The sequence below is a fragment of the Numida meleagris genome, chromosome 3, assembly GCF_002078875.1.
Source record: "Numida meleagris isolate 19003 breed g44 Domestic line chromosome 3, NumMel1.0, whole genome shotgun sequence".
NCBI classification, from domain to species: Eukaryota; Metazoa; Chordata; class Aves; order Galliformes; family Numididae; genus Numida; species Numida meleagris.
In genome coordinates, this window is record NC_034411.1 from 43724875 (window position 1) to 43748454 (window position 23580).

Consider the following 23580-nt stretch of genomic DNA (forward strand, 5'->3'; position numbering starts at 1 on the left):
GAAATGTGTTCCTGTTTCCTTTCTTCCTCTATTTTGTGTAACTTGGCCATTACTTTGCATTAAGTTACATTTAAGGTCTGGCATGTATCCTCGCTGGCTCACGTTCTCAAAAGATAGCAGTCTTTATTGTTCCATTGATTTCAGTGGAGTATGCCAATTTCTATATCTGTTGTGTAGTGAAGCTTAATGAAGGCTATGTTCATTCAAAACCAGAACTGAATACCTTTCAATCTGTTGTCACCCTCAGTCCTCTAGAATAAACTGGAACTAATTGCATTGATTCATTTTTTGCTTTTTACAAGATACTGAAAATGTGCATTACTGTGGGATATATTATTCGGCTTTAACATAAATTTTTCACTGACTTGTTTGCAATTCTTCCTCATGCCTGCTGTCGTAAATGTATCAGTAAACAAAAGCGAGCCTAACTGACAGCTCTGTGGAGGCTGAAGGTAGGCTGTGACCTGAAATGAGGACTGTTCTCATAATGAGAGACAGCTGAAAGATTATGTACATAGAGCCACTAAAATAGATTCCCTGGCTCTTTTTCATGAACCAGCAGATGGTAGCAGAGTCTACAGATCTCAGAGAAGGCAAATGTGTATTAAATAATGTACCTGCCCTCATTCATTTGCCATTCATCTTTACTTGTCTGCCTCTTCGTAAGTGCCTTCTGTAGTGCTGACCCTGAAACTGTATTATTTAATCCGTAATCATACATTGCCAGCATTTCCCCTTTCTATTACATATCAGTGGCTTTAATTCTGCTGCAATGTGAACCACAGATAGCTGTAGGCATGTCTCTGTAGAAAAGAGATATTCATAAAATGGAATGAGGCAAGAGGAAAGGCCAACCTGCTGGATTGAAGAAGGTGGGGAGAGGAGGAAGTGAAAGGAAAGAAGTGTGTGGACATGGATTTGTCTGTCTTTTTACAATTCTTTCACTTGTACCTGGAATTACAAATGGCCTATCACTATAATTCATATTTAGGAGTTGCCAGTGTGCTCAGCTCCTGGCATAAAACTGCACAGAGAAAACAGAGGTCATGCTAATGGAATCTAGCATTTAAACAAAGATGCTGTGTATAGAAATGAGCTAGAGGAATATGCTTTCTGAATTGAGACCAGCCGATCTCTAATTAAATGGGATTCATGGTGTATTTTTGAGATGGGATTTGAAAGGCAAGGTAGAACGCTTCTGTTTGTGAAGAGTGGGAGGGACCCCTGAAGACTGATGAGTTTTTACCTGCTCTTCTTGTGACTGTGCCCAAGGATGGCAGGGCTCAAAAGTTCAAATATTGTCAACAGTTAGTCATGTTGAAAGTGCTGTTGAACTGTGAGCTACATGCTGTGAGCCTGTCTGCAATAACTGGTGAGAAATATGCTTTCGGGATACACTGACAGCCCAACGAAGCCAACATGCCAAAATGATTAAGTCAAACATACCATTTTATCCCGAGATCCATTTTTTTTCTGAAGGGTCAACCACAGGATAAAAAAGCATGAAGGATGCAACGCGTTCCATTTGATGTCTGTTTCCATCATTCTGGACTATCTCTTATGTAGGGCTGGAAAAAATACAGGACTTTTTTTTTTTTTTTTTAACCTCTTGTCCATGGACCCTACTGAAAGTCCAGAAAATGCTTTATTTTTAGAAGTGTTATAACAATTGTAGGCTCTAGATGGTACTCTGTAATCGCACTATTGTGGCCTGCCTTTTGTAGTGGTCTCTTACTGTTTTTTGGCTTCTTCAAAATGTAGGGAAGGTAAAATGAAGTCAGCAAGAAACCTACCAAATAAAAAATAAAAAGGTCATAGATTTTTGTTTCAGACTACATATTTAGATTAGCTTTCATTCTTGTATAATGGGCTAGATGTTTTAACAGTGCTTAACACATTAGGTTCTAATATTAATGAGTTGTGCTGTATTGAGCCAGCATTTTCATTACAGTTACTGGCAAGGAAAGAGAAGAGATTAATGTAGGATTCCCCAAGAGAAAAACAGTTTCCTTCTTGTGGTTCTGAGGTTTTTGCTTGTTATGATGTGTGTGCATGAACATCTGTGCATGCACATGGGATTTTGAGGGCACTCTACACTGAGGATAGCAGCTCAGCTTTCTGCCAAAGTCGATGGACAGGGATTTATGTGAAGGTGGGGGAACACTGATTAAAAAACACACACACACACACACACAAAAAAAAAAACCTCAGGCCATTTCTAGCAACAGAGACTGCTATTTGTACAGAATTTTTCATGACCTCTTGCTCTAGAATTTAGTAGTAAAAGGGGACCCTTTACTACTCCTGATGGCATGAGAGACGTGCTTTCTACAAGAAAGGAGTGGAAGACCCTAAGGATTTTTGTATTCTGTTTTTAAGGACTGCCTTACCAAGCCTACAGAGGCAGTAGAATCAACAGCTATTTTCTACAGAGCTGCAGTAAAATATCTGAGTGTGTAATAAGTGCTATAATATGGATTTTCAGATTGCTAAAAAAAAAAAAAAAAAATAGAAGCCCGCATGAATTTGCTTCCATATATATTTTAACTCAAGGTTTTCTGTGAAACTCTTCTGTGTGCAGTCGCACTACAACTCTGTATAACTCTAGCTGATACAATGGGCAAGTCATAATTGATACATTTTATTTTCCAAATGTTATCTTACCAAATATCTGGTTCTTCCTACTGTTAGCCAAGCTCCTTTTTACTCTTAATTTATGGTTATTAATATACCTGAAATGCCTGACAATTAGCCAAAGATAGAAACACTACTCAGATTTAGAAGAATGAGTATAACTGAATCAAAGAAAAAAAGTCAAGGAATGGTTGAAGTTTTGCTTTTACAAATTCCTATTTGAAAGTAGGTGTATGTGCGCTATAAGGGGAATCCACGAATAAACAGGAAAAAAAATTGAGGAATATTTAAATCAGGAAAGTTTATTTGAGAGGAGGAAGAGTCTGTGATGATGTAGATATTAACTTTGTCATCTAGTTGTGTAGTTGAAGCTGCATCAATTCATTTTTTTATTGTGTAGTGGGCAGGAGGCAATATTTGCTTTCTGTTGAAGGTTTCTGGAAGTGTGGAACATACATAATTTTCTTTATTGCTGAAAGCATATAACTAAAATTGAACCTCCTCTGTCTTCTTCATATGAGCTTCCACTCCATGGCTGCATGTGCTGTTGTTATTCTGTATTGATTTTTATACTTATCAGTCTTATTGATGTAATATTTGGGAGCCCTCCAGTGCTTTTTTTTTTTTTTTTTTTTTGACAATGTAACTAACTTCTGTCATTGTTTCTCCTGGGAATAGATGCATGTTCAGTGCAGTGCTTGGGTTTTTGATGTATGCAGAGCTGCACGTATAGTAGGCAAACTTGAAGAAGATCCCTTCCTTATCCTTTATCCAGCCTTGCCTCCATTCTCCTTTGACTTGTGCAGTATTTTAGAAAAGGTGTAATTTTTTTTCTTACTCAAATTGTCTGAAGGCCACTTGTGATATTTTTATTTGTTTTTAATTTGTGTCGTTCTGAAAATTGTACATGGAGAACGTGTATTTGGAATATTTACAGTTTATTTAAGCTTATTTAAAATGTAGCTTGAATTTTATTCTATTATTAAAAACTTGAGGAATACCAAATTCTCAGGAGAGAACAGTTAAGAAAGGAGAGATGTAAAAGCATGAAAAGTAGAAGAAAATGAAAATGTGGTGTCTTCCTGGCTAGCTTTGTGTGTGCAAACTCAACAGTTGTGCAGTGGTTAAAAAAACTAAAGTGTTTATAGATACCAGCTTTGAACATCAGGCTCAGGACTTCATGGCCATATGCTAAGATGTATTTGAACCCTCCTCAATTCTCTGTCTCTGTTTTCCTATGAACAGCTATAAACTTTTCAGTTGATACACAATGACAAAAATGTGACCACCTCCTTCCTTTTCCAATTTTTGGTGTGGAATTCCTTCAGAGACATTTTCTAGTTTGAACTGCAGCAAATATGATCAGACTGAAAGTGATTATCAATGTTCAGTGGTTTCCAAACATCAGTGTATGAATTTATTTGATATCACATGCCTGATATTGAAGGAAGTAGTAAAAAGGCAAGGGATTAAGTGTCCTGAAAGGAATTAAAATTAATGATTATTTCAGGGTAAAGTGTAAACATTTGCAAGAACTGTTAAAAGTAAGAGAGGAAACCCTCTCGGTCACCTTAACATGTAGTATATCAGTTTCTTCACATTCTTTGGGATCGAAATGTCATTGAATGAAACTTTGCCTACTGAAGCAGAAGAGAAGTGTATTGTTTGATCTTTCAAGGGAGACATGTTTGATGCTGTTGTCATCAAAACCCAGCTATAATGATTAAATCTGTGTTCAAGGCCTTTGAAGTTCAATTCAGTTAAGTCAGAAATGATGTTAGTTTGTATTTGATAACAAAATAATAATGCTTTTGTGCCATGTACACAGATTTTTTTCTGTAAGTATACATACATTTATAGGTTTGTATGTATAATATATACGTGCATACATATATGTGTGTATATATATGTATATATGCATGTTGGGAAAGAATAGTTTTATTGCCACTCCCATGCTTAGCACATAAAATGTGAATGAAGATAAAGAAACCTTTCAAAGTGGGACAAATGTTAAGTACTCTTTGTGTGTTAGCAAGTATTCTTGCCCACACTTTTTGTATAGATGTGCAACACTGGAGGTGTCAGACTGGATCAGAAGCGTAGTCTGTCTGATCCTCTTTCCCAGGGGCAGCCAATATGGGATGCTACAGAGAGAAGTGGATGAAACTCTATCCACACCATTTTGAAAAATATATGCATCTTTAATATTAACGTAAACCCTGAAGCACAAAGTCTTATGTCCTATTAAAAACTCTGTTAAGAATTAACTCTTAGAAACAGGAATGGTCTTATTTGCCGTATGAATGTATCACTTCTACAGGATCACAGAAATTAAGGCTGGAGGAGTTGAGAGATGCTACAAGTCATCCTTTCCATCTGCAAAGAGGAACAGCTAAATCTTGTGCCATTCCTCACAGATGTCTGAAGGCTCCTGGAAACAAGGTAAGAAATCATATACACTCCATAACCTCTAAAGTCAAACTTTATTATGGTGCTTTACTATTTTATCAATCCCTTAGGTATGATACAATGACATAATAATAATAAAATAAAAATAAAATGAATAGCAGGGCTAGTGGCATGATGTTGTGCATATGATTATTTATTTTCCACTGGCACAGTGAATTGCTCCTCCTCTCATCAGCAGCCCTCTGTCCTCCAGTGTGGTATAGAGGAGTAGTGTAACAGATAAGAGAGCAAAATTGCAAATAGGTGTCTTATCATAAAAGTGACTGGTTGTGTTGAGGTTTTGTTTCCCCGACGCTTGTTGTTGCTGCTCCCGTTCAGGGACTGTAGAAAGGAATGTGAGTCGCACCCTGCAGGGATTCTGTTGATATCTGGTGAATTGGCTTAAGTGACTAACATGATACATGTGTGTTCCTTGTTTTGGCTGGGATAGGCCTGTGTGTGTTTGGCCTGTGGTGGTCTGTAAGCTCATCCTTAGTACCGTGACATAAAGTGTCTGTCATATCTGCCTTGGAGATTCCTGGGTCTGAGATTAATCCTTAGCCAACGTGGAGATTTTTTTTTTTTTTTTAAATGCTCTATTAGTACTCATGTTAAACTAAAACTAGATTGTTAAGCTCAATTTCAGTGAGGAGGCATAGAACAGGCTGATAGAAGCTGGACAGGTCATCAGTGCCAGGTGAAGAGAGAGGTGCTAACAAAGGTTTGCAGCCTGCAAGAAGCAAGGGAAAAAAGGAGCTGGCCCAGTAGCAGGAAGTGAAGCATTGAGCAGGGCCTGTACACACAAGAATCCATAGCCTAGACATAATCTGTCACTGGAGCATTCAAAATAAAATGTTCTGTGTGTTGACAGGCAAAACACCTGCCTGTCACTTCATATACTGTACCGAGCTAAATCAGTCGCTGAATAAAGACTATTCATTTTGTACGTTAGTATGGAAAATTAAATTCTTTTAATCAAGAAGGAAAAAAATGTCAACTCACCTCATTCCTATATTAATGGCAAGGAAGATTCAAATCCAGTGACTGCTTGGCAGGTCTGGGTGAAAAAATCTCAGCAGTCCCATAAATTGTGTGTTATTATTTGGTATTCCTCACATAAAAACAACACAAATGAAAAGGCCTGACCTTTTCATGGGCAGCAGCAGAGCTCTGACAGTAGTCAATACTTACAGCTAATAGTTGTGCAATTTAAGGTCTGCTGTATAATCATACATTTGTAAACATTTTTTTCCCCCTTCCTAGAGTAATGCAAATTGCAAGCTACTGGCATTAGGTATAAAAATAAAGTATTGTTTTCCTGATGGTTTTCCTTGGACCTATAATTAGAGTTGTGCTAAACTACCCAGGGAAGACTCTGATAAGGGAACCAAGAAAAAAAACTAGGCATAAAGGAGCAGACAGTTATAGTCTGCTGGTGGTCTGAGCACTGTACTAGGTAATCTCTGTGTTGCTCTTCAATGATGCTCTTGTGACACAAAACACAATTTGGAGTTTGTGAAAGATATTGCGGTGGCTGGGGACCATGGGGGACACTTTAGAAAAAAAAAAAAAAAAAAAAAAAAAAGAGAACGGAAATGAAGCATGGTGTTTTGATGTGACCAGGCATTTAGCAATGTCCAGATGGACTGTCAAGCCTGAAGATATTCAAAACCACATTTTAAACTAGAAATCTCCCCTACCCTCTTGTTGACCCACTTTGTTATGCTTTCCATTTTTAAAATTATTATTTTTAATGATCACAATGCAAACAAGTTTTACTTTATTTTCTACTTACATGACTTCCAGTTTCCCTATAGGTAGAAGTCAGCAACAGCTATTTCAGGACCTGCACATCTGGTGTCTCATAAAGGAATGTGCCAGAACCATCAGAAATGTTTAAAACAGTGCTTAGACCAAACATCTGCTATCAATTCAGGTGCAGAGAGAGAAAGAACCCAATTAGAAATAACTATGGGCCAAACTCTAGCAGATGTTCAATTACCCTTGCTACCTACTTTGCAACAGACTTAGGGTGCAGTTGGTGTTGTATACATGCATCTTTTCAGAGCTGGTTTTGAGATTCTGTGTGTACTGCCAGCTGCACTAACAGTCAGTGGTCCTACCACTCCTCTACAGCTATTGCATTTGGGATGCCTGTTGCATAGAGTGTATTTCTGTATTTCTGCACAGTATTTTTTGTTTGTTTTGCTTCATAAGTAAAATGTGGATCATATTGCTAGGACTGGGCAACAGATAGCTTCCTCTTACCAGTGTTCTTCAGCTGGGCAGAAATTCATGTTGATTTGTGGAAAGGCTTTTATTTTACCCACTTAAGCTATCTTTAAGCAATATGGAAATGTTCTTTTGATTCCTGACACTTGTGCTATGTGGTGCCTGGCTAGTTATGGGTGTCTCTGAAATACCTGAAAGGTGTGACTGTCACTGTGGCAAAAACTAGAAAATCCCCCGGACAAGGGCATGATGCACTTCCCTTCTCCAGCTGGACTCTAGGTCATTGCAGGGAATGATTTCAGTACTTGCTCATTAACTTAAACTCCTGACAAATTAAAAAGAGTGTTCTCTTCTGCCAGGGTAGAAAAATGACTTTTTTTACCCTTGCACAGCTGCAACTGAGAGAAATAGAACTTAATATTGCTCCTAGATGAAGATTTAGGCTGGAGAGATGTGATGGGATAAGGGTAAAAACTTGTTTGCTTTTGACAGGAAATAGCCTTGAAATTTACTTCCTAAGTTGATGGGTTATGAAAAGGAAAGCTAGCAGACAGGAATTAATTTTTATTGCTAAAATTGTGTGTGGTGTTGGAAAAAACAACCAGTGTACAAAGAAGTGTCCTGTTGGTGAAGTGGAACATTTGGCAGGGAACTGGTTACAGCTTTTTAATCCTTAAAAAGCTAATGAAAAGATGACTCTTCTCTCCTGTGGAAAAGCTGTAGATTTGGGAATAAGTGAAACAAATGAGGGTCCACAGATGCTCTTTTAGTAGATGTAATATTTTTAAGTAATTTTGAAAGAAAATACTTCATTTTTGTCACATTTTAATATTCTTTAGCCCAGGGTGATAAGACACATCAATCTCAGCTCTTACTATCATAACCTTGAAAAAGTTTCCTTTTAGTTTCAGAGATCTGAGGAGAGTTGTAAAAGCACATTGAGGAGGTGCAGAAATCTCTTAGGGAGGCTGGAAGGGGTGACGTATTTCTTCTTGTTACGAAAGGGCCACGTTCACCAGCAATGGCTGCCAGCAGTTTTTCATCCCCACGGGTTGTTCTTTTCATTGCCCATCACTGTCTGAGTCCCTAGGAGAACTAGTGTGTGAAGAGAGAAGTTGATTCAGCTTCTCAAAAGAATGAGAAAACTGATCCAGTTTAAATATGAACAGTAAAAAAATCTTCCATTGGCCTTGCCTTATTCATGTGGTTTCTTCCAAATTGTTTTGCACCTCTGCATCACTTTTCTCCATGCAGTGTTTAGATGCCCCAGAATTCTTTTGTGGGTTTGAAGAGACAAGCACTTGTGACACAGACTCTAACGTATGGCCATTCTGTGACCTTAATGTTTCATTGATTTTCATAGAATCATCGAATCCTCACAGCTGGAAGGGACCTTTAAAGGTCACCTAGTCCAGCTCCCCTGCAATGAGCAAGGACATCCACAGCAAGATCAGGTTGCTCAGAGTCTGGTCCAGCCTGGCTTTGAAAGCCTCCAGGGACAGGGCATCCACTACATCTCTGGGCAAACATGTTCCAGCGCCTCACCGCCTTCACTGTAAAAGATTTTTTCCTTATATCTAACCTAAATCTCCCCTCTTTAAGCATGAAACCATTGGCCCTTTTCCTGTCACCACAGACCCTGCTAAAGAATCTGTCCCCTTCTTTCCCATAGCTCCCCTGGTACTGAAAGGTCGATATCAGGTCACCTTGGAGCCTTCTTTTCTCCAAGCTGAACAGCCCCATCTCTTTTAGCCTGTCCTTGTAGGAGAGGTGTTCCATCCCTTGGATCATTTTTGTGACCCTCCTCTGGATGACATGCTCCAACAGGTCTGTGTCTCTACTGTATTGAGGACTCCACAACTGGACGCAGTATTCTAGGTGAGGCCTCACCAGTGCAGAGTAGATAGTTAGGATCAACTCCCTTGACCTGCTGGCCATTCTTCTTTTGATGCAGCCCAGGATATGGTTCGCTTTCTGGGCTGCAAGGGCATATTACTGGCTCATGTCCAGCTTACCATCCATACCATCTAGCAGTACCCCCTAGTCTTTCAGCAGTGCTGTGCTCATTTCTTTCATCTCCCAGCTTCTATTAGTAGTGGGGGTTGCCTCGGCCCAGGTACAAGACCTTGCACTTGGATTTATTGAACCTCATGAGGCTCTCCTGGGCCCTCTGCTCAAGCCTCTCTGGGTCTCTCTGGATGGCATCCCATCCATTGGGCATGTCGACTGCACCCCACAGCTTGGTGTCATCCACAGACTTGCTGAGGGTGCATTCGACGCCACTGTCAATGTCATTGATGAGGATATTGAAGAGTATTTGTTCGAGCACTGAGCCCTGGGGGACACCACTCGTCACTGATCTCCATCCCAACATGCACCTGGGGTTGGAGAGCTCTTGTGCCCTGAGGAAAGCTTCCTTAAAGATCTGCCACCTCTGTTCTGCACCCTTGCCCATGAGGACAGTTTGCCAGGATGTTTGTTGACTAACTCCCTGAAGAGCTGGAAGTTAGCTTTCCTGAGATTTAGTGCCCTAACTTTACTCTTTGACTGTCTGATATCCCTCAAGAGTGTGAACCTCATCATAGCATGGTCACTACAGCCCAGGCAGCCTCCAAACCTGATGCTACCAGTCAGTTCATTTGCAGCGGTGAGCGACAGGTCCAGTATTGCATCTCCCCTAGCGGGGCCATATATTATGGGACTCAAGAAATTATCCTCATTGGATTGCTTACAGCTCACCGTGCTACTTTTCCAGCAGACATCAGGGTGATTGGTTCCCCAGCAGGATGAGCGCTTGCAATCAAGATGACTTCAGTAGCCAGAGGAAGAAGGCCTCATTGACAGGCTCCTCTTGATCAAGTGACCTGTAGTAAACACCAGTCTCATGGCTCTCTTTGCTGCCTTGGTCTCTAACTGTCACCCATAGGTTTTTGACATGCTAGTGACTATCCTTTAAGGACAGCTCTTCACATTCTACTCCTTTCCTGATGAAGATAGGAACACCCCCTCCCCTCCTTCCTTGCCTGTCTCTTCTGAATAGCTTGTGGCCATCTATAGCCACACTCCAGTCATGTAAATCATCCACAGGTTTTGGTCGCAGCAACTGTATTGTGGTTTTCTAGTGGCAAGGTGACTTCCAGCTCCTCCTGTTTGTATTCCAAGATGCGTGCATTGGTGTAGAGGCACTTCAGCTGGGCAGCTGGTCTTGCTATTTTGTTAGAGGATAACTCCTTAATTCCTTTTAAGTATTTCCCTTGAGCTTCCCTGTTGCCTTCTCCTATTATCCCAGTAGTCACTGCCTTATCATCACAGAATTTCATGTGTGCTGCAGTGTTGCCAGCACCAGTCAGGGCAGCAGGCAGGGCACAGATCTTCTCTGTGTTCTGTTTTGTTCAGAAACTGTGGTGTATCTTGTGCTTTCACATTAGCTTTTATTTTCTTCCTTGCCTTGCCATGTATTTTTATGTGCATCAATTAGGGAAGCATCTTCGTATGAGAAAACTATATGTATGTTTCACTTTTTAAATGTATTAGAAGTTGACTGTAAGTCCTGCCACATCTGAAAGACATTAAAAAGGAGAATCTCTGCGTGCTCTTCTGAGTAGTTAATGCGTGCAGCATTTCATTGCCTTTGTTACTATCCTTCTCAGCACTCCAACAGAGTATTTATTGGTAACAGTAACAAAGTTGAAACTAATACAGCAGAAGGTAGGAAAGAAACAAAGAAAGAAATGGGAGATTCTGTCTGATGACACTGTAGGCCTGACCAAAACAGACAACCCAAACATCATACAAGCAAACTCTCTGTAAATAATAACAAGGGCAAATAAAATCTTCAGAGCATTTTCAAAGGTTAAAGAGAAATATTCAGAAGCCCTAACAGAAAATTCAATTTCAAAAATGTTACTTTAAAAAAAGTGCAGAACCTGGCTTTCTTTTTGCAATCATAGCGAAGACTGAACCCATGTGTTTTGTTTTTATCTTTGTGTTCTGGGGCAGTGGGCAGGAGAGGAGGGAAATACTATTTAATTTGAGAAAAAACACAGCTCTTTGAAAGGAAAATTTTTTTCACTTGAAGGAACAATCATCAGGGATAAAAGTCGTGAAGATGATATTTCCAACTTAATGAGCGTCAAAGATGTCCTGACACAGGAAAATTGGGAAGGTGAAATATCTGATACAATTTGTTACCATCCATTGCTACTTTCTTTAATGTCAGGAGCTTTTCCCGGAAAAAAAATTCCCAGATTTAGCAGTTTACATACTGTTTTGCAGCTGAACTTAAAATATGCCTAGTAACCACAGCTGAAGGTGATGAAAGTTAGGCAATCTCAGCATCTTTTGTGATCTGGCTTTGTGTATACATTCACTATGCAAACATCTAATCAAGTTTCAAGAGCGATATAATAAAAGTTTATTCTCCTTCCTCCAAAACCTATTAATTTCCTAGGATCTGTGGAGTCAAATGTTGTATTTATGGTGCTCAATTCCTCACTTAATCAAAACTAAACACTTAATTTAATACTTCATACCTCCAAAAAAGAGCGTGAATAATTTATAATGAATAATTTTATGAATTTGGCATTTTTGTGTTCATGAATTATCCACAAGAGATCATGACTTCTTGGAGGTACTTTAACTTAGAATGATTCACTAAATAATTCTTGGTCTCTATCAATTTGTTGTAAGGTTTCAGGTTTAACTTTCCTGCTGTTCTGATTGGACTCATCGACGCATATTATAATTACCCACTCAATATGCTGATGTCCTAAAATGATGCTTCCAAGCTCATCACAAAGTACTTCAGTACTTTCTATAACTTCTGGTGTTTTTTTGGTTGTTTTTGTTTGTTTGTTTGGTTTTTTTTTTTTTTTTTTGCTGTTTTATTAGAAAACTACTGTCAGCAAGCTTATTTTTGGAGTTATTGAATGAGAAAAGACCCATAACTTAGATGAAATCATTTGTTAGTGATCTTGATGACAGATATAATAAGGTTGAGAAGTAACTAATGCTTTGAAAGTGTGCATGCCTCCTAGAAGGGCAGTGTATTGTAACAAAATCATTGAATGTCTGGAGCTGAGGCAAAGACCTTCCAGTCTCACACAGCTCTTGTTACTACCTGGATCAATATCTAGAAGGTCAATTACTGTCCCTCATCAAAATTATTTTCTAAATGAATTTACAGCATGATGGGTTGAGGTTACAACAAAGGTATAGCTAGCGGTTACTTTTCTTCCCATAGGTGTCTAAATACATACAACTGCCTCTGTTTACTACGTTAGCTTCTTGATGCAACTAGTTATAGCATCCTGGTGCCAAATACTGATATACAGTGTTTGTCTCTGAGCGACTAATAAGGACTTTGGTAGATGTCAAGCTTTCAAGATAAATGGACAGCCATTAATCCAAATGTTTTGGCTTTTTATAGCAGGAAGAACAAATAACTGGTGTATTCTGGAGAACGTCAGCATGTTTGTATTTCTGTTAGCATTCTTTAAGTTTTATACCATCACAGACCATCTAAATAAAACAAGTTGCTCAGTTATATAGGTAGATTTATTCTTTACTTCTTCATCCCTTTGGTGATGTTAGAATGTTTATTAATAAGACTGATGGAGCAGCACAGTTGATGATGTGGAAAATTGTTAATATGAGAAGAGCCTTAATTTGTTTATATACTCTGGAAAAAGCAGATAATCACCCATGTAGTTCTTGAAGACAAAATTATATATCATTTATATCCCTTCTGGAAAAGAGAAGGTTTCCTGATTATACACAGACAAAGTTTGTGTCAGATATTTTAATTTTTTGAGGTTCAGCATGTACTTGAACTATGTGTACATAAGCAGTCAATCCCAGCAAATTACCTTGGTTACTCAGTGTCTCAGAACTCAAGGCCAAAGATTTAACATATTCTGTGGTCTTAGATGTGTTGTGTATGTGCCTTCATTTATTGATTAGCCTTTTTGTAGGTTATATGTTTCAGCACTGTACAAAACTACTGTTATGTACTCCATATTAATCCTAACCTATCATAATCCTGGTCATGATCATGGTAGGCTTTTTTTTCCCCTCTCATTTTATGCATATGTACAGTACGATCAGGAATACCTGTGAATATAGATTTATGCAAAACAGCTGAGCAGGGTGCCTGTGTGTGGACTATACAAACTACTGCAACATGTTATTTTGTGATTCAGTGAAATTAATCCAGTTTAAGTAGAAACATTGGAAAGAAGGAATCAGGTCCTTAGTTGGTACAAATCAACACATTTTATCTAACTGGGCCCCATTTCCTCACTGTTCTGCGTAAGTAAGAAAGGTTTTTTTCAAGCGAAAACGTCACAGATCCAGAAGTTGTGTCATAGAAATATCATCTGTTGGACCAGCCACCTTCTTCTAAACTCTAAAGGTACTGTGACTGTTTTAGTGTGATCATCTATATTTAAGCTGTAGGATTTTCTCAAATGGTAGCTAAATGAAAGTATAGGGGTGTGTGTGCATTTGTGCATGTGAATACAGGCATGCAAATGCAAATGACAGGGAGAACAAATTTGTTTTGTCCGTGGGACAAAAATTAGAGATTGGGATTTGAAGAGCAAGGTTTTACCAGTATTATACAAAAACTCATGTACAACAAAGTTGATAGATCTTATATAAGATTAGAAGATTAGTATTTTTAAGATATTATTCTGAATGGATTGCTAATAGAAAGCAACTTGGACAGATTTTCAGTAAATTGCTGTTGCTCCCAGTATACACACTCAGATACATAGATGTGTGCACATGCATCTAAGGAAAGCATGTATACGAAGACCATGACTGTAACCACTGGGTTTTGAGTTGCACCCAGGGAAATAATTAAGCTTTTCTATTTTATGTCAAAATTCAGAGTTTTTCCAAAGTATATGAATGGAATAGACCTGTCTGCCAAAACATCTAAGAGAACCATCTCTGCAGAGCTATTATTTCTCCTTTTTATTATCAGCAGACAGTTTCCACTGTGCATAAAATAGACTGAGTCAGAAGCATCAGATCAGAGATCACCTTTTTTGCACCCAGCTGCTGAAGCTGTTGTAGTACTCTAGAGGCATCCATTTAACCAAAGTAACAGGGCAGCAATCACTGCAGAGACTGGGACTTCCTTCTTTCTTCATTCAAAGAACTAGAGTTGCTTTGTTGTAATGACAGTGAACTAATTCTTTGTCACAGAAGGAGCGTTAGCTAAGATAAAAAAAAAAAAAAGTCATTTCTCCTTTTACAGAATGGTCTGATCCAAAGCAATTCAATAAATTTGTTAGGTGGCTATGACTTCAACAAACCTGAAGGGTCTAAGAGTGCCTGAATCATCGTATGGAAGTGTATAATGTGGCTCGGCAGCAGTAGTTTTTCATTGTTTACAAGCTCTAATAAAATCTGGAAAGCAAATGTCAGAAGCATAAATAAAATCATATCCAAATGTACTGGTGATAATATTAGCACTTGAAGAATAGCACTTTAAATGTTCAAGTAGTTAGATACTGACTAATTCTCATAACACATCTGTGCACTGGGAGAGTTAGCATTTTTTCTACAGGAGATGGGGAAACAGGGGCAGAGAATATACATGACTGTAGCAGAGGGTGGGATGTGAGTTTTACCTGTTACTAACCCTTTGCCTGTTCTTGATCATGCTACACAGCACTGACTGTATGTAGGAAAGTTACCTTGGTCAAAGTAGATTTTTGAAGCTACTGTAAGAGCCCAGGTTGCAGAGGGTGAGTTGAATAATGATATTCCAGGGCATAATTTTTCTGTGTTTTTTGCTGATCTTATAAGTAACCACAGCCTATTCTGATGTGTAATTCTGGCTGTCACTGCAACTCTTAGTAACCTGGAATGCTCTGAAATGATTACAGAGTAGAAGTACTTAATAAATATTTTCTACTTCTTACTTTAAAAAGTTACTTTGGTTTAAATTGATACAATGAAAGTGTACTTTAAGTCTAAGTTAAGTTACAAATCAAGAAAATCGGTTGAAAAAGCAATGTGTGGAGAGGAAAATCATTTAAAACTCTACTTGGCATGTGTACCTCAGCAGGATGAACAGCTGTCACAAGCTGAAGAATCTACATTCTGTGAACATGCTTGGCATGTGGAAGTGACTGCCACATCAATGGGCATGTGAAACCCCCTGTTTTGGCTGTTTCATTCTGATGAATATTCTTTGCTCAGGTAAAGCCTAGATGAAGCTTCTATGACGGGTCAGGTGTGAGGTGATTCTGGCCTGCAGTTGAAGCCTAGGCAACTAAAATGAAGAAGGCAACTAGGGTTACATTTCATCCTTAAGGTCTCTCTGCTGAGTTGGATACTGGCGGATGCACTGGAGTTGATTCCTAGCTGCAAATATTTGAAAGGGCTTTGGAGGAAGGTATGTGTTCAGTTGGCTTAGACTAGAATTGCAGAGGCTCGGAGACATGAGGGTTCATACAGGCCTTCTGATGGAAAGCTGGCAGTTATCAGGCATGGAGCATTCTCACATTATAGCTGCCATTTTGAATGTTCAGTTAAAAACTTATTATTACCACTTTTATCCATGGAGTGACTTGGAAGAGCAGTGAAAGTTTTGATGAAATGTTGGGTTATGGCCAGTGCGAGCTGGCTGGAGAGTTCCACTGCAACCACTGATAGTCCCAAAGACTTTCTATCCTCATGACAACATGCTGTCTTTCTCTGTGGCTTGAGATTCCTGTTGCTGCTTTGTCTTTCTAAAATCCATAGCATCCACCTGAGGATTTGGCTGTGTCCCAAGCTCTGAAGTGATTCAGAGTACTAAAATTCGGAGCTCTCCAGCTTTGTTCTTTCCTATAACCCTCAGATAGGCATTGGTTGACAAGTTGTCTGTGATCTTTGGGCTATTTCATATAAGCCTTTGCCTTTAAACAACTTCAAGTCCCTTGTTGTCATGTAAAGCCCTGAAAACCACAAAACCAAAATTAACCAGAAAATACCTTGTTTTACCAACATCAGCTGTGTGTTCTTAAGCCTTTCAGATTGTGAAACCTGTCACTGGAGCCTTGAGTTTCAAGAGCCTGTCCTTCTGAAAACCTTGCCCAGGGAGAAAACGTTATGTGTTAAGAAACTGGAAGGAAAATTGGGATTCATTTATTATTATTGCTTTTGGCATGGTTAGAAGAGAACTAACAGCTAAGCAGCTTACTGTTTAGAGGTGACAAGGATATTAAGTGTATAATGTGCACATGAAGTCCTGAGTTGGAGTAGCTTTCAAATTCAAATTTTGTTTTAATATTATGATTTCTGGTACATCTCTTACAGACAAATACATTAAAGGAGAATTTTGCTGAAGACAGGTAATGACTGGAGAATGGGCTTTACACAAAACAGAAGGCCGGAGGAAATAAGAGGGATGGAGATGTGGTTAGTGGAGTTGTGTGATGCTTCCAAAGCTGAAACAAGGCTTATGAACTTTACAAAAAGTGGAACTTAACTCGTGCAGGGATTCAAAGTGGAGAATAAATACAGCACCTTTCTAGATGAGTAAAAATGTAGTGAGGCCTGAAAGAAGGAAGCTGTAATGATTAGGATGTTGGTATTACAAATGAACAAGTATTCCAGTGGTAAGAAGAGAACAGGAAAAAATAATTTTCAGGGTTGCAAGGAAAAGCAACATGATGTTGCATAAAACTTTTCTGAACAATGATGTGCCTCGGTGTTACAGATTTATTTTACAGGGAATCAATACTCATGAGAACCTGTTTGCATTTCTACCCCTTTAGCATTTAGCAGCAATGTCCACTTAAGATCATCTCCTTGAATGTTCCATCAAACATCTTATTTTCTATTTTTTACACCCCAAATTTCTCGTTGCCCAATTTGTGCCAATGGATGTGAAGTGTTTCCATGTCTCTCTAGATATCTTTAGCTCTTGGTTACTGGGTTTCAAAATATGTCACACAATATTTTGTGAGAAGTAGGGTTAGACATTGCATGAGACTACCTCTTTTTCTAAAATTTGTGTTTTTCATGGCATTGCATGGGACTAAGTGTTTTTCCTAGTTAAATGATTCTGGAGCCCACACCTAGAGTACAGGCAGAAATAACAGTTTGATGAACTCTACTTGCCTTGTCAGTGGACGCTGACATTTTTTCCTTCATCTGTTGTAGTGTTCCATCACAATGGCAGTTGGCAAAATCTGCTGCTCTATTTGCAAGAAATAAAAAATAGATGTCAAAGCTTGTTAAGGTCATTGAGCAAAACTGTGTGGATTTTAGGATTATATAGCTGTAAGTATTATGGAATTATTAATTTAAAAATCTATACATGAATAAAGCATCTGGTGAATGAATAACAGTAATTTCTCTCACATGGATAATTTAAATACCAGCTGTCTCCATCCTAAACCATATTTTCTCATAAAGGCTTTTAGAGAGTCTGTCTGATGGCTGTGAAATTCCAAAATTTATGGACAGTGTAAGGTCTGCCTATACAAGGATCTGAATCTTGGCTCATAATTAAAAGCCACCTCCAATGAATGGTTCAAAACAAGTGCAAAAGACCCCCAGGAGAAAACAAACAATTAAGATGTACAGTCTGCCTCCTCTTAAAAGTCTTGTCAGAACCATAAGAGCTGCATTTTAATGTGAGGGATAAACATGAAAGAGATCACAAGATATATATATCCTTTAATTATCTGTTGGACAGGTGGAAGAATCTGCCAGTCTCTGAATCAGTATCCCTATAATAAAGCAATCACAGAATCACAGAATTGTAGGAGTTGGAAGGGACCTCTAGGGATCATTGAGTCTAAACCCCTGCAAAGCGGGCTCCCTACGGCAGGATGCACAGGTAGGTGTCCAGGTGGGCCTTGAATATATCCAGAGAAGGTGAATCCACAACCTCCCTGGGCAGTCTGTTCCAGTGCTCTATCATCCTCACGGTGAAGTTCCTTCGCATATTGGTGCAGAACTCTTAAGCTCAAGTTTATGGCTGTTTCCCCTTGTTCTGTCCCCACAGACTGTTGAAAAGAGGTTGGCCATGTCTCTTTGACTCCCACACTTTAGATATTTTTAAACATTAATCAGATTACCTCTGAGTCTTTTTTTCTCAAGGGTGAACAGAGCCAGGATGCTCAGCCTTTCCTCATACGGGAGATGCTCCAAGCCCTTTGTCATCTTTGTGGCCCTCCTCTGGACTCTTTCCAGGAGATCCCTGTCTTTTTTTGCACTGGGGAGCCCAGAACTGGATACAGTACTCCAGGTGAGGCCTGACCAGGGCAGAGTGTAGATGGGGAGTATTATATACTATCAGTACTATATACTGATAAATTGCCTTATTCTTTGTCCTTACTCATTTTCTTTCTGATATTAATGAGAGTATGCAAAACTGACCATGAAAAACTTTTGAATATTACTCTCACCTTCCTTAGCTACTTTTTAATATGTACCAATGGTACTTTCTTTCTTTTTAATCTAACATACAAATTTCATCCTCTCATAGTTGTCTTTTCCTGTTTGGCTGTTTTGAGGAAATGTCTTGGTGTTAAAATGAAATGGATGCAAAGAAATGACTAATTGCTGTGGGATTTTTCCAGGTCACTCCAAAAGTCATCCTCCTAATTATTTTTTCTATGGAAACTACAACAGATAAAAAAAGCACAAGAGCAATATTTGATAGAGAAAATTCTCAGCTACAAAGCACCCACATGGCAACAAAACGTAACAGAATATTGGTGGGAAGGTTCAACCTCTACTGCCATACCACCAACATCCACCTATGATGTCAAGGGGCAACAAAATAAAATAGGAGGCTTTACTTTCAGAACAGCCCTAGTATATATTAGAACAATTTAATTCAGCCTGCTCTCAGTAACATGCAAATTTCTGTATTATTTCTCTTATTTTTTCTTCTAATTCTGAATGGCAAAAACAACAACAGAACAATCAACAACAAATAAAGCCCAGAGAGATTTTTAAAAGATTCCAAAGGTTTTAGCAGAAGACTCAATTTATTCTCTTAACCACAACGAGTACAGAACTTCCAACTTACACTTTTGCGTTTGCATATAATGTGTGTTACAGTAACAGTGAGTTCCAGCCTTGAGAAACTGATTTGATATTTTTAGCTTATTATTCTAAGTGTCAGTATTCAATGATAGGAAAGAAAATAAACTAATTTCCTTAAAATGTAGTGTTTTAATTGAATGCACTGAAATATTATGAACCATTATTCCATTGAATTTTTCTAAGTGCTTTCTGTGAAACATAGTATAATGACATTTGCATTTTACAAGGAAAGTGCATTAGCTACTTTTATATGAGAAAGAGAGGTTAATTTAATTCCGGGCTGTAATAGAGGTTAAATGTAAAGCTTTAATGTTCTGGAGTTCATCCCAAAATAATAATTCTGCTAATGAAATAACTCATTTGCAATTCAACCAGACAAAATGGAAGCATATTTGAAGCTGTGTCTACAATAATTGATTACTTAACACTTATGAGTCAGCTTAAATCTCAGCACTGTTTGGACAATGAAGCATATTTTAGAATTGTGTGGGTGTTTAGATATCCTCCTAAACACTACATATTTAAAAGCATGTCCTAAATTACTTCATAGTGCTGAATTATCTTTTTTCTTGGATGGACCACTTTCAAACATAATATGTTCCCTCAAAGTACATGGTATGATGAGTAGGTAATGCTGAACAATCTTCCCAGATGTAATACAAATTGAATGAGTTGTTGCAAAAAATACATGCATTGCAGATTTAGCCCTTTTTTTCTGTTCACAAATCATTTGTGAACAATTTCTGAGCACAGGAGTATGTGCATTATTCATAAATGCTTATTGGATAGCTTGAATTTTAAAAAAAAGACTGTATATTGTGATCTGTTGCATTATTCAATAGCTATGTCTTTGTGTGTCGCATGTTTCTTGATGGCATGTCTAAATAGTGTAAGGCAAGTAGTACGTAGCAAATCCTGTTGTTCATGCATGGAAGCCTTAGCTTTTATGCTTTTATGGTTATTTGGTTGAAAAACTGTTCCTCCTCAAAAATGTTTGTTAACAGAATATTGCAGAGAACTGCTAGTTTCTGGAGATATTGTAAACATACTTGAATTTGACAGGTTTTTCTTGGCACAAAAAGAATACTTCAAAAATCAAAAATGTGCATCTACAGTGTTTCTTCCTAAAACAAAACGTAAATTCACAAATTTGGTGCAAATCTTTCTCTTCCTCCCTCTCTCCACTTCCAAATGCCAAAAGTACCAACCAACAAACCAAAATCAATGAAACAAAACAAAATTAAAAGAGAAACCAATGCAGGTCTTAAATCAAAGGTCCAGTCTTATGTTTCTAAGCGAAAAAAACCAACCACCATACTTTGGTCAAATCTTAAGCCAATAATGATTTCATCAGTAAAGAATTATCAGCATCCTGTTAAGCATCAGTCTCACCTCAGTGGAAACAGTTCATTGTGTGGGTACATCTATGATTGTACTGTGTTTGGACTTGATGATCTTGTAAGTCTTTTCCAGCCTAAAGGATTCTGTTTTTTTCATATCCACCATCCAGGAAAGAGCGGTCCCTGCTCACTCTTTCTGAGAGTGTTCCAGAAAAAGAGATATGCTGGGATTTTGGAAGGAAGCGTATGCCCGTGCTTTGCCATGTTGTTAGACTTTACTCTGGGGAAGTGACTGGGGTTCTGACACTGATAGCTGACTTCACAATTTCTGTTCTCTGCTTTAGGATAGATTAAAAGAATACAAAGAATTAAACCAATTTGCTTGATCCTCTGAATTTTCTAAATAACCTGTCAAGTAACTTTGCAATCAAACACTATTTCTCTGCTTACAAGTTCTAACTTTGTGTACCTTTGTGTTCTAGCTTGTACCTATACAAATCTAGCGTGTGTCTGACAAATCGCCTTTCTAAAGTTCACATCATTCTGCCTAGTCAATGAAGAACAACGAAGACTTTTCTCCAGAGATTCATCCTCTCTGGCTAGCTGTAGGTACCTAACTTAGGTGGACATGTACTTTCCAAGTGCCTTTCAGAGGATTAGCTTTTTTTCCTTGACCACACTTCCAATGTTAGGAAGGCTGCTTTATCAGGCTTTAATTAAAATACCTATGCTAGAGTCATTAGAAGTTCAGTAGCTCACTGGTGGTAAAGCAAGGAAGTCTGACCTTAGTAGTCTCAGAACTAGGGCTGTCTTCCTTCTCCTGACAGCCACAAGGATCTCTGCTCCCCCTGCACACTGACTGATCAACTGACACCTTCCATGGGCAGCGGCAGATGGCAGAATTCTCCCTCCTGCAGTAACAAAACAGCTGAGCTTCTGCCTTTGGAGAAGCCACGGAATAAAAGCACGGACAGGAAGGCTACTACCCAAGCCAGAGAGCCAGCCTTTTCTAAGAAGAGAGCTGCAGGCCAAATAGAAGTTTCTGTGGATCTAATTCCCAGGCTGACTATTAGCTGAACACATTGATTTAAAAAATAACTTCTCTGTCAAAGCAATGTGTTCCACAAAGGCATCTACTCATGATCTGAACACATCACATTATGGCAATGGACTTTACTTTATACTTTTTCCAGTGTCTAGTCACCCTTGCATTTACAAATTGATGCCTCATTTCATACTCTGCTTCATTTCTAGCTTTGGTTCTTATTGTATCTGTCTTTGCTAGATTAAAGAATCCATTAGAGTTCCCTATTTTCTCCATTTGAAAGTATTAAATACTGTAATCTAGTCACTCAGCTGACTGTCTCTAAAGCTAAACAGCTTGAGCTGTTAAAGTTTTTCACTTTACTGCATTTTCTTCCGCTCTTGAAATCAACTTTTTGTGACCCTTTTCTTCACTGTCTTCAGTTTTCTAATGTTCTTCTCAAAATTTTGTTACTAAAACCTACTGGCAGCTTGCCAACATCCATCCTGCTTCTGCTGTTTATGTGTCCAGAAAATATAATTGCCCATTCTCCTATAACATTATTGAAGGAGCAGATATTGAATTGCTTGTTGGGTGACCCTACAGAAGCTATTTCAGAGTCACCTCTGTCCCTAATCCTCACCACTCTATAGGTAGCACACGCTCTCTTTCTTTTAAACTTATTCTACTGAGTTGTGTGTATTTAAGCTCATTTGTTTAAGTATTCCTATGTCCATTTTTATTCCTAAGTCAGTTATCTTCTGATTTCTATTAACTCTTGCATCAATCTTTGACTTGGATGCAGATTTAATTGAATGTCACTGATTTTCTTTATAATCTATTTCATTAAGGAAAACATCAAGTAGGATCAGAGCTGTAGTCAGACTATAGTTATTGCAAGATTCCTTTCCAAAAGACACTTATCAGTAAATATTCACCACCTGACAACTATTTCTTGGCCCAAACTGGCTGTTATCTCATCTAATGTGTGGCATATTCTACAGTGTTAATTTTAATCAGAATGTTCTATAGTGCTAAAACAAACACCACAAAAAATCCAAGAAAGTTGGTCTCTGAAACTATCTTCACTGACAAAATGTAACCTGATTTCCTTCTTTAAGGAGGTTTTGTTGGTTTGATTTATTTCCTGTGACGTGATTATTATTGTCTCTAGTTCTTTTCTTCTTTAATCTTATTCTCTGTTTGTTGAATCCTATTTCATTGTTTCTATAATTTTACTTGGGGTTGATGTTGGGCTAGGCAATCTGTCCAGGTCACCACAGCTGAATGTTTTTCTTTTTGAATGTTGGTGAACAGTTTCTTCCAACTTCCTGGTGTTTAAATCATTCTAAAATTGTAGTTTTAGAAAAAAACACAAGATATATAAAGCTCTTTTGATACATGTTATATGTATTCCAGCAGGCTGAAAATAACAAAAGTAAGATCTAGTTATTTATGATTTTTTTTATAGGTACTGTTTTACATTTTTCTTGGTGATTAGTAGGTTACAGTGCACTGTTTCAGTTGTCTTCTTTCCAAATTCAGAACAGAAATATTTTGAACACTTCAGGTTGCTGGTGGGCAGTGTTGCCATTTTCTCTCAGGAACTATTACCTCCTAGTTGTGATACTTCTCTTTTTTTCAGCAAACACAGACTCTTGGGGACTGCTGCATCCCAGCTTGCACATGCAAGTGGACAGGTCTCTCCGGCACCTGGCTTGGACTTCACAGTTCCTCAAGTAGCCAACATGCAGACCCACTGGTCTCTCCCTGTCTATCCCAAGCTTGCAGCTGTCTCTTGCCCTGCTGCTGGGCAGGGCCCTGCACCCAAGGCACCAC

At 38.4% G+C, this 23580-nt stretch overlaps 1 long non-coding RNA gene across 2 annotated transcripts in view; it reads left to right on the forward strand.

Moving 5' to 3' along the window:
- The window catches only part of LOC110396771, a 238708-nt gene continuing 219967 nt past the window's right edge, over positions 4840-23580 (forward strand). For both annotated transcript variants that reach the window (XR_002437239.1, XR_002437241.1), the window contains exon 1: positions 4840-5076. This is a non-coding gene — a long non-coding RNA (uncharacterized LOC110396771). The remainder of the gene's footprint in view (positions 5077-23580) is intronic.